At 32.2% G+C, this 8,491-nt stretch overlaps 1 pseudogene; it reads right to left on the bottom strand.

The window, feature by feature from the left end:
* Positions 1–530: 530 nt before the first annotated feature.
* LOC129291700 (boron transporter 4-like) lies at positions 531–6,904 on the bottom strand (annotated as a pseudogene).
* Between the last annotated feature and the right edge of the window lie 1,587 nt (positions 6,905–8,491).

Here is an 8,491-nt window from a genome sequence, read left to right as displayed (position 1 = left end):
TCAAAACGCTCACATGGATGCTCAGACACTCAGTATCATATTGTATGAAAAATATGTCATTCAACTCCACACACACACACACACACAAGCACAACCATCAACATATCAGTATACGTGCGCATAATTATACACGTGATGAGTTTCTGTAGCACGAGTGTTATTGGATGTTTCAAATCATTTAGCATTTTGTATTTGTCCGAGCGAAGAACTAAAATTTCTATAATTTTGCACATGTATTGACAGTATGGGAATGCCATTAAACATAACGGAACGCATTTGGATTGACAAGCACCGCGTGCTCATCATCCATAAGGGTGATTTGGGCCTTCATTTTCTTTTAAATATTTTTTTATTATATTTATTAAAATAAAAATGTATAAAAGTTGTAAAAAATTATAATATTAAATATGTACTGTTTTTTATGCTGGAGGATGGTATCATGATACGCATTACTTTTAATAAGATTTGAATGGTTCAAATTTAATTTTTTTATTTTTTATATTTATTAGAATAAAAATATGTAAAAAATATAAAAAAATTTAAATTTGTTTATCATCAATTTAGTCAGTACAAACTATCGTCAACTGTATAGTTTCATATCAAACTTACTTGACATCAAACCTGATACAAAATTAACATAAAACACAAAACGTAAATAGATAGATGAAGTATTCACAAGTAATGAACAGTACGACTCATCAAACTTATTTTTACAATGTCTACTCAGCCTGTTAGCTCTCCTTTATATTCATATTCTGAAGATATATGATGAAGTCATCACCATCGTATGCATACATATATATACATATGCATCTTCATAACCTTTCTTTCAAAAGGTCTTTAATTTGTAATCCACGAATTAATCTGTTTCACTTCCAATTTCATCAGGATACACTTGCAACGCCTTCGCATGCAAAATGAGAAACAAGTACAGAGGTCAGTTATAATTTTCTTATAACGAGAAACTAAACAAGTGAAACAATAAATTAATTAAAATTGTGTGACACGCACACATACACACCCACCCACCCACCCACCTGTGCATGTGCCTGAGCATGTGCATGTCTTTCCTCTAATCTGAAGCTCACAGTTTTGAGTTTCAACTCTCCTCTGCCAGTTGTAGCCTCGTCTAGTATCTCATCATCACCCATTTCCCTTGATCCATTGCTTGCAGATTCCATTTCCTTCATTAATTATAACAACAACCCACAATAGTTAATTAGTAAACAATAAAGCATGAAAATCAAACTAACGAGACTGAAAACAATAAAAAAATAAAACTATGACTACAAACAAAACATAATGAAAATATAAGCACGTACTGTTATTTTTTCTTTAAGAAAAAAATTGATCAGGGGATGTCTGTATAATCGTAAAAGTTAAGGAAAGATTGATGCAATTTTCTTTTTGTTATTAATGAAAACGCTTATTGTATTTATCGAACTAAAAGAATTGTTGCAATTTCCAAGTTGATGATACGATGTATCGGGATAGAGAACATTATTAAAAAAGATATAAAAAATCTAAAGCATTACACAGTAAGAGAATCATGACAAAGCAAGAGTTATTATACATACCCGGGAAGAGAGACGGAAGGAAAGCCTTGGTGTACCAACAATTTCTTCATACTCAGAAGAATCAATTTTCTTCAAATGGCGATGATTGAACAGTTTGGGAAGTATATACTGCCTTATTGGGATGAGCAAGAAGAAGGGCAAAGGAAACAAGATTCCTGCTATGGGAATCCATGTCACTCCGAAGCAAATCAACAGATACACAAATTGGAACAGCGTGAACAACCCTATGACTCTCACTGGTACTGTCTCTAAAAACGAAGCATGATCCCCTTCCAACACTCTATATATGATCATTTTAAGAACACAAAAATGAGTCTGATGAAGATTGCATTATCTATAATAATAATAATGCAGATGATGAGAACTGATTCAGCAGCGTTTTAAATTTTGAACTGACCTGTAGCGTCTGGTAGGGGCTACAAAGATAAATAGTATCCTTTCCCAGAATTGGTTTCCAGGAAGACTATCAATGGCCATGTAAGCAAAGTAACCCCACAGAATTGAAGTTGGCATCTTCTTTATCACAGGCATGGCGAACAGTGATGCTCCAACAAGTATTGCTTGTAAGAGATTGCTCACTCTTTGCTCGTTCACTCTTATGGGAAGATGTTCATCAATGTGTCTGTCAGGATCAAATGGATCATTTTTCTCTTCCCCTTTCAAGACTGCTTCTTTTAGGTTCTCTAGTTCTTTCACTGCTGCACTCTGCAGAAAGCAAAACAATATTCTTGTTCTCGTTCTTAATTAATTATCAGCATCAAGAAAAGAGGTGACTTTAATCTAATGGGATCGATCAGGTGATCATTATCATCGCTTACAATTGGGCTTTTGTCCATTTCTACAAACACTGCTTGCATGTTTCCATAGATCTCAGAGTTGCTCGCATTGTTCTTTATGCTTTCTTTGGCACTTTCCACCATCTTCCTTCGAATCACCTATATTACTCCAAATAATTTACCCAATCAATTAAGTAAAGTTTGTGTATCGTTAGGAATAAGGAGTGACTGCCCACAAATAAAGGTAGAACAAGTGGACAAGAGTAGTGAAATGGTACCACATCTTAATTCAAAACTTTAATGCTTAAATTTATGGGTCTCTTTTCTTTATTTTATATTAGTTATTAAGTCAAATTTTATTTAATATAGAATTTCTACATTAATTCAAGTCCCCTCACATTTGGACATCATAACATATGATGTATGGACTAACTCTTAGTCTAAGTAATTAAAGTATGATAGAAGGTTTACGGTACACTTCTGATAGCAGGATTCAAATCTCATTGACGCTTACCTGTTTCTTGAGAACGGCAAGGCTTTTGGTGTGCATGGGGGATTGAGGAAGAACTCCATTGCAAGGTGGCAAACCAATCAACCCACTAAGCAAAGCCTGAAAATTTTCTTCCAAGGTCAATGTAATGATCAATGAAAGGGTTTCATGATCAAAACACACAAATTTAAACTCTTTTGTTTGAGAGAGAGAGAGAGAGAGAGAGATAATAATATATATACCATGAATCCGAGCAATAACACATCATAATGATAAGCTGAAGGTTTCTTGAGATTGAATTCCTTCTGTTGTGCCAATTGAGAAGCAACACTATGATCAAAGAAGTAAAGACCTGCTATCATCATCGCAGGAATCATAGCACCAAAAATATATTCAGGTGGGACCTTCGCCATGTCCTGCATGCACCAAAAATTAAATTAATATTCATTATTATCGAAAATATCCTATTGCCCCTATACATACACAACTTAATTTTCTGTACTATCATTAATTGTTTTTCAAGGTTAACATAGAATACTTTGATGACACTCCAATGCTGTAAAGAAGCAGATTCCCAAGCAAGGGGAGAAACAAGCCTTCTAGGAACTCCAGAGGGAAGTTTACTTGGGACTGTGTAGGATAGTGCTGACCAGACTATCACCATTAATGGAACCCCATAGTCAGCCAAGAAACTTCTTAACTTCCCTGTACAGATTATGCATGTAGCAGGACTGTTTTAGCTTCGCTTGTGGAAACAATTCAATTGTCAAGATGAGTTTTATCAGATTTGAAGCTGAAGGTCTTTGAAATGATATGGTATGGTATGGTATGGTTATCACCTGTGCCGTATAACCATGATCTAGCTTTTTTGACTTTAAGAGAAGAAAAGAGAAGGCCAAAAGTGAATATAATTCCCAATAACCCATTTGCATAAAGCCACTGAAATTTGTTCTTCTCCAATTCTGGGTCTTCATGTTCAGGGACCTTGAACTCACTCACCATTCCCTGCATTTTCAAAGAATCAATTTCAAACTTCTTCAGATTTACTTTTCTGATGTCTTCTGCTACATACTCTATAAGTGGAACAAATTTACCTTGATGGCCTCTTGAATGAACAAGACTGTGATCAACATGCCAAAAAGCTCGTCAGCAATTCTGGTGAATTTATTAACAACGGCACCAGCATTGAATATTGCTAGCAGAAACAACATCAAAGCTGCCCAAACACAAACCCTGCAAAGTTCATAAAATCTCACATGAGCTTCATCCTTTGAGAAATTCTGAGGTCATCGTGTAGTTAAAATATATGCTATATATACTTATGCGGTTTAATTTCACTCATCTTTTGTACAATAACCCACTCATAATAAAATGTTGCAAATGAAAAGTCTACTTCACCAAGATAGCTTGAACCATTTGGCTAGACACATCCCAAATTTTATATATTTATCATCTATCTTCTAATTTTTAGATAACATGAAACTTCTTTTATTTTTAGTATTTCCTCTATTACTTTTTTTTCCTTCATTTTATCTTTTCTTATTTGAGCTTGTACTCTTTTTTAAGTCTACTCAATTTTGATTTTTTCCCCTCTCTCTCTCTCTCTTTAGTTTCTTTTTTCCCCCTTCTTCTTCATCTTTCTTTTTTTTTTTTGCCCTTAGTTTTTTTTTTGGTTCCCAATCAACCAAGCTCTGATACTATATTAAATTTTTTATATTAATTATTGAGTATGCTTATAGTCTACTTCTTCCCAAAAAAAAAACTTAAGCTATTTAGTTAGACATATCAAAAACTTTATATATTCATTATTTATCTTTTAATTTTTAGACGTAAGAATTCTCTAATGGATGTGAACTGGATGTTCATCAAAATTTGCTTGAATAAAAATGAAAAATGAAGATAACCAAAATGCTTAGATGTTACGTGAATGTGTCAAAAAGGTTAAGTAGATGCGAAGTTTGCAAATATATATCAATGATATTCTTTCAGTCTTGCATTGATCATTTTGGACGAAAAATTTGTGCACGCGCTGTCTCTTTTTCTCGCCCACTATTCTTTTCCTCTAATTTTCTCTTGCTATTCAAAAAAGGAAAAATTTATTTTGCCCTCATGTTTTCTCCCTTCCTTAATTTTCTTTCAATCCTGACATAAAGTTAGAGCATGAGACAGTTAGAACGAAAAATTATTGAACTCCTTGTAATAAGTGTAAATTAAAGTGCTCGGAAAACTATATCAAAAACAACATTTTTTTTTTTGGGCATGTGCACCCAATTTCTAGAGTCCTTCAAATCATGACTAATTTAGATTGAGCCAGGTGGGATTATAAGGGTGGCAAACTCTCCCAACAAGTATCTATCTTAAAGTGTTTCACGAATAAGGCCTTGTATAATTCTAAGAGTGGAAAAAGTACTCTTCATGATAGTTGGTCAAACATGGTATTTTCCTTACAAAAAAAATAATTAATAGTTCAATGTTTTGTGAACATGAAAATTAAATAAATAATGTTGTTTATTCAATAAAAAATCGATTTTTTTACAATGAGAATTATATTTGGGTTACTTACCATGCAGCCCAAGCCAAGAAGAGGTGTGTTCCCAAAGCAATCGCTATCTTTGGCGAAATTGTACATGTAAGCGTACATAATGATAGTGGGCTCTGCAATCCCTACTATTAGCAAAGGTTGGCCTCCAAGAATTGAGTGTATGCTTCCACATATTGCAGTTGAAGCCAATGTTTCTACTGGGCTCAACATCCCATCTTTAAATATTATATCACATATTAAATTAATTAATTAAATATATGTCCAATATAAATATGTCCAAGTCCAATAAGGCATGCATGCAAACCTTTAAAAAGCACATACTAATTAAATTACATTAATTTTTCTGTTTGCACGTCCTTGAAGAGGGGGTCTAGTGCAAACCATAAATATTTAATCAGGTTTTGTTTCTCATGCCTATAAAATCTAAATCAATAGAGTAGACCAGAATCTAGTGCTTGTGAAGGAAATTAAACCAACACATAACCATATATATCTTATTTTACCATAATTGCGAAGTTACACCGACATAGTCCAACTAGGTCTTCCTATATATCGATACCTTTTGGAGTATTTCACATTTGATAGGGAAACACACAATGAGTTAGGGTCAGAAAGGGAACCCAACCTATTTAATAATACTTACTGGGCCCATTTATTATGGGGTTTAGTAAGGTTAATGCATGACTCACTATTTAGCCGCTAACTAGATTCATCAATGGATCATATGTCTAGCCTATATGATCGCATAATATAGTTGGATTTTGATTTTACAAGGACCACAATTTAACCCATTTTAATAAAGAATAAAATAATCATTGTGAGCTTACACATGTAAATCCAACAATGGCCACATTAATTAAAATAAGGATAAATTTGAAAAAATAATTTCAAAAATATATAAGTACTAAGTATCTTACATTTTGGATCAAAGTTAGTTGAAAAAAAATATTTTTAATTTGGAACAGAGAAAATTTACATGCGTATGAACTCAACATATATATGATAGATGTATCAAATATTAAAACGCAAAAATCAAATAACACAACATGCACCCATGTCAGCTAAGCTGTTTGCAGATCGAGGAAGAAAATTAAACCTGTCTCTCTAGCAAGCTGTTCTCCAAAGGCTATAACAGGAAGAGCAGAAGCAAAGAAAATATACGTAGTTGGAGCCAATATCCTATCATCAGACAAGAAAAAAAACAAAGAAATTTGAACTAAAGATTCTTATATTTATATATATACTTTGAAAATATATGAAGTAATAAAGAAATTAAATTAAAATACCCGATTCCTGAACGCAGGCCAGAAACCCAATCATCCTTGTGACACTTTGCTCTTCCTCGAATATCACTAACAATGCCCTTGAATAAAGGCCATTTCAAGTTCTCCATATTCCTCAGGAAACAACAGATCGATAATCAGAGTTTGATCGATGACTCAAAGGGGCTCTAGAAGATTTGAATTTTCATGCACGTAATCTCTAAAGAGAAGCAAATGAGTTGTTCAATGATGGGAAAGAAAAATAAATGAAGTAGAGAGCTAAAGGATCTGAGCAGAGAAAAAGTGCCTTCGACTCTTGTGCAAGACTTCAATGTTTCAGAAGTCATTTTACATATAATATATGGAATTAAAAAAAATATACAATGAAAAATGTACATAAGCATTCCAGATTGTGTACATATCAAATTAATGTAGTTGACATTGTGATTGAATAAAAATATATATCTCCCTAAATTAAATGGGTTGGTTGTCAGATCAGTACGTATTCAACTTGTATAATAATAAATAATAAAAATTTAATTAATTATTTACGCAACCATTTTATATTTCCCTGTCCAAATGATGCCAATTAGCAAACGTGATAACGTGTTGAAAGGGATCATGATTCATGTATACTTGCTTGTTTAATTTGAAAATTACAATACTTATTGTTTTTCTTTCTTTCTTCACAAAGTAATATAAAATTACATAGGATATATATAGATGCTAATTTTAATAAATACCACGTACAGGGATTTATTTTCAAAAAATATAAAATAATGCAGTCCGAAAAGCTAATAAATGCTAGAAAAGTAGTAAGATTGCAATAAAAAAGGATTTTATTTTTATATGAAATATTGAATGTTGAATCGGTCTATCTCAAAATTTAACAGATCGGAACCGAAGTTGGACGGATTATAGATGAAATTAAGAATATATACAAGTATTTGTTTGAGTTGTCCAACTCAAGTGCAATATTTTAACAAGGGTATAAAAGTAAATTGTCTCCTAAATTTTAGGTCTAGCAGTATCATCTACTTTGAATTCTTTTATTATGCAAATTATTTCCTCAACTTTTAAAAGTGATGTAATCTAACCCTTGCCACTAACCAAAGTTAATTTAAACAGTTAACTGACAAAAAATGACTTTAAAGGATAAAAAATTTGGTCATTTTTATTATTTTTTGGGTCTTTATTTATAATTGTTCATAGTTTTTGGATCATTTTCTATAATTTTTTAAGATCTTTTTCCATCATTTTATAGTCAAACAATCAAAATTAACTTTTATTAATGGCATGGATCATATTGTACTATTTTTAAAAGTTAAAAAATAATTTATATAATAAACAAGTTTATGATCTATGGTGCTATTAATCTTAAAATTTAAAGAGTAATTTGCTTATTTACCCTTTTAACAATAACAATCCATCTTTTCACCTACAACTATTTTATAAAAATGATATAATAATTATCCTCACGCAATACTTGTATTATAATTTAATCTCAAAATTCTTAATTAACTCATAAACATATAATTATATAAAGATCAAAAGTAGGTTACACAACTGCAATAAGAAAAATTATGGTTAACTCACTGTCAATAACATGTTTAGTTTGTGGTTAATTACATTTACAGTATTGCATCACACTGATAAAATAATTCTGAGTTCTTAGCATATCTCATGTTTCCAACCACAAGTTATGTTTCTCTTAGACTCTGTTTGATTCAAGAGGAGGGAAGGGGGGCTCTCAGGTTTTGGAGGGTTCCCTCCCCTCCCAACCAAACAATGCCTTAGCGACAAGGGAGAGTCATTAACGGATCAAATCAAGTTATTTAAAAGTG

Source organism: Prosopis cineraria, unplaced genomic scaffold, assembly GCF_029017545.1.
Source record: "Prosopis cineraria cultivar Desert tree isolate PC_DT_omini unplaced genomic scaffold, ASM2901754v1 PC13, whole genome shotgun sequence".
Taxonomy (NCBI): domain Eukaryota; kingdom Viridiplantae; phylum Streptophyta; class Magnoliopsida; order Fabales; family Fabaceae; genus Prosopis; species Prosopis cineraria.
The sequence above is the reverse complement of the archived record's forward strand: the minus strand, read 5'-3'. Positions and strand labels throughout refer to the sequence as shown.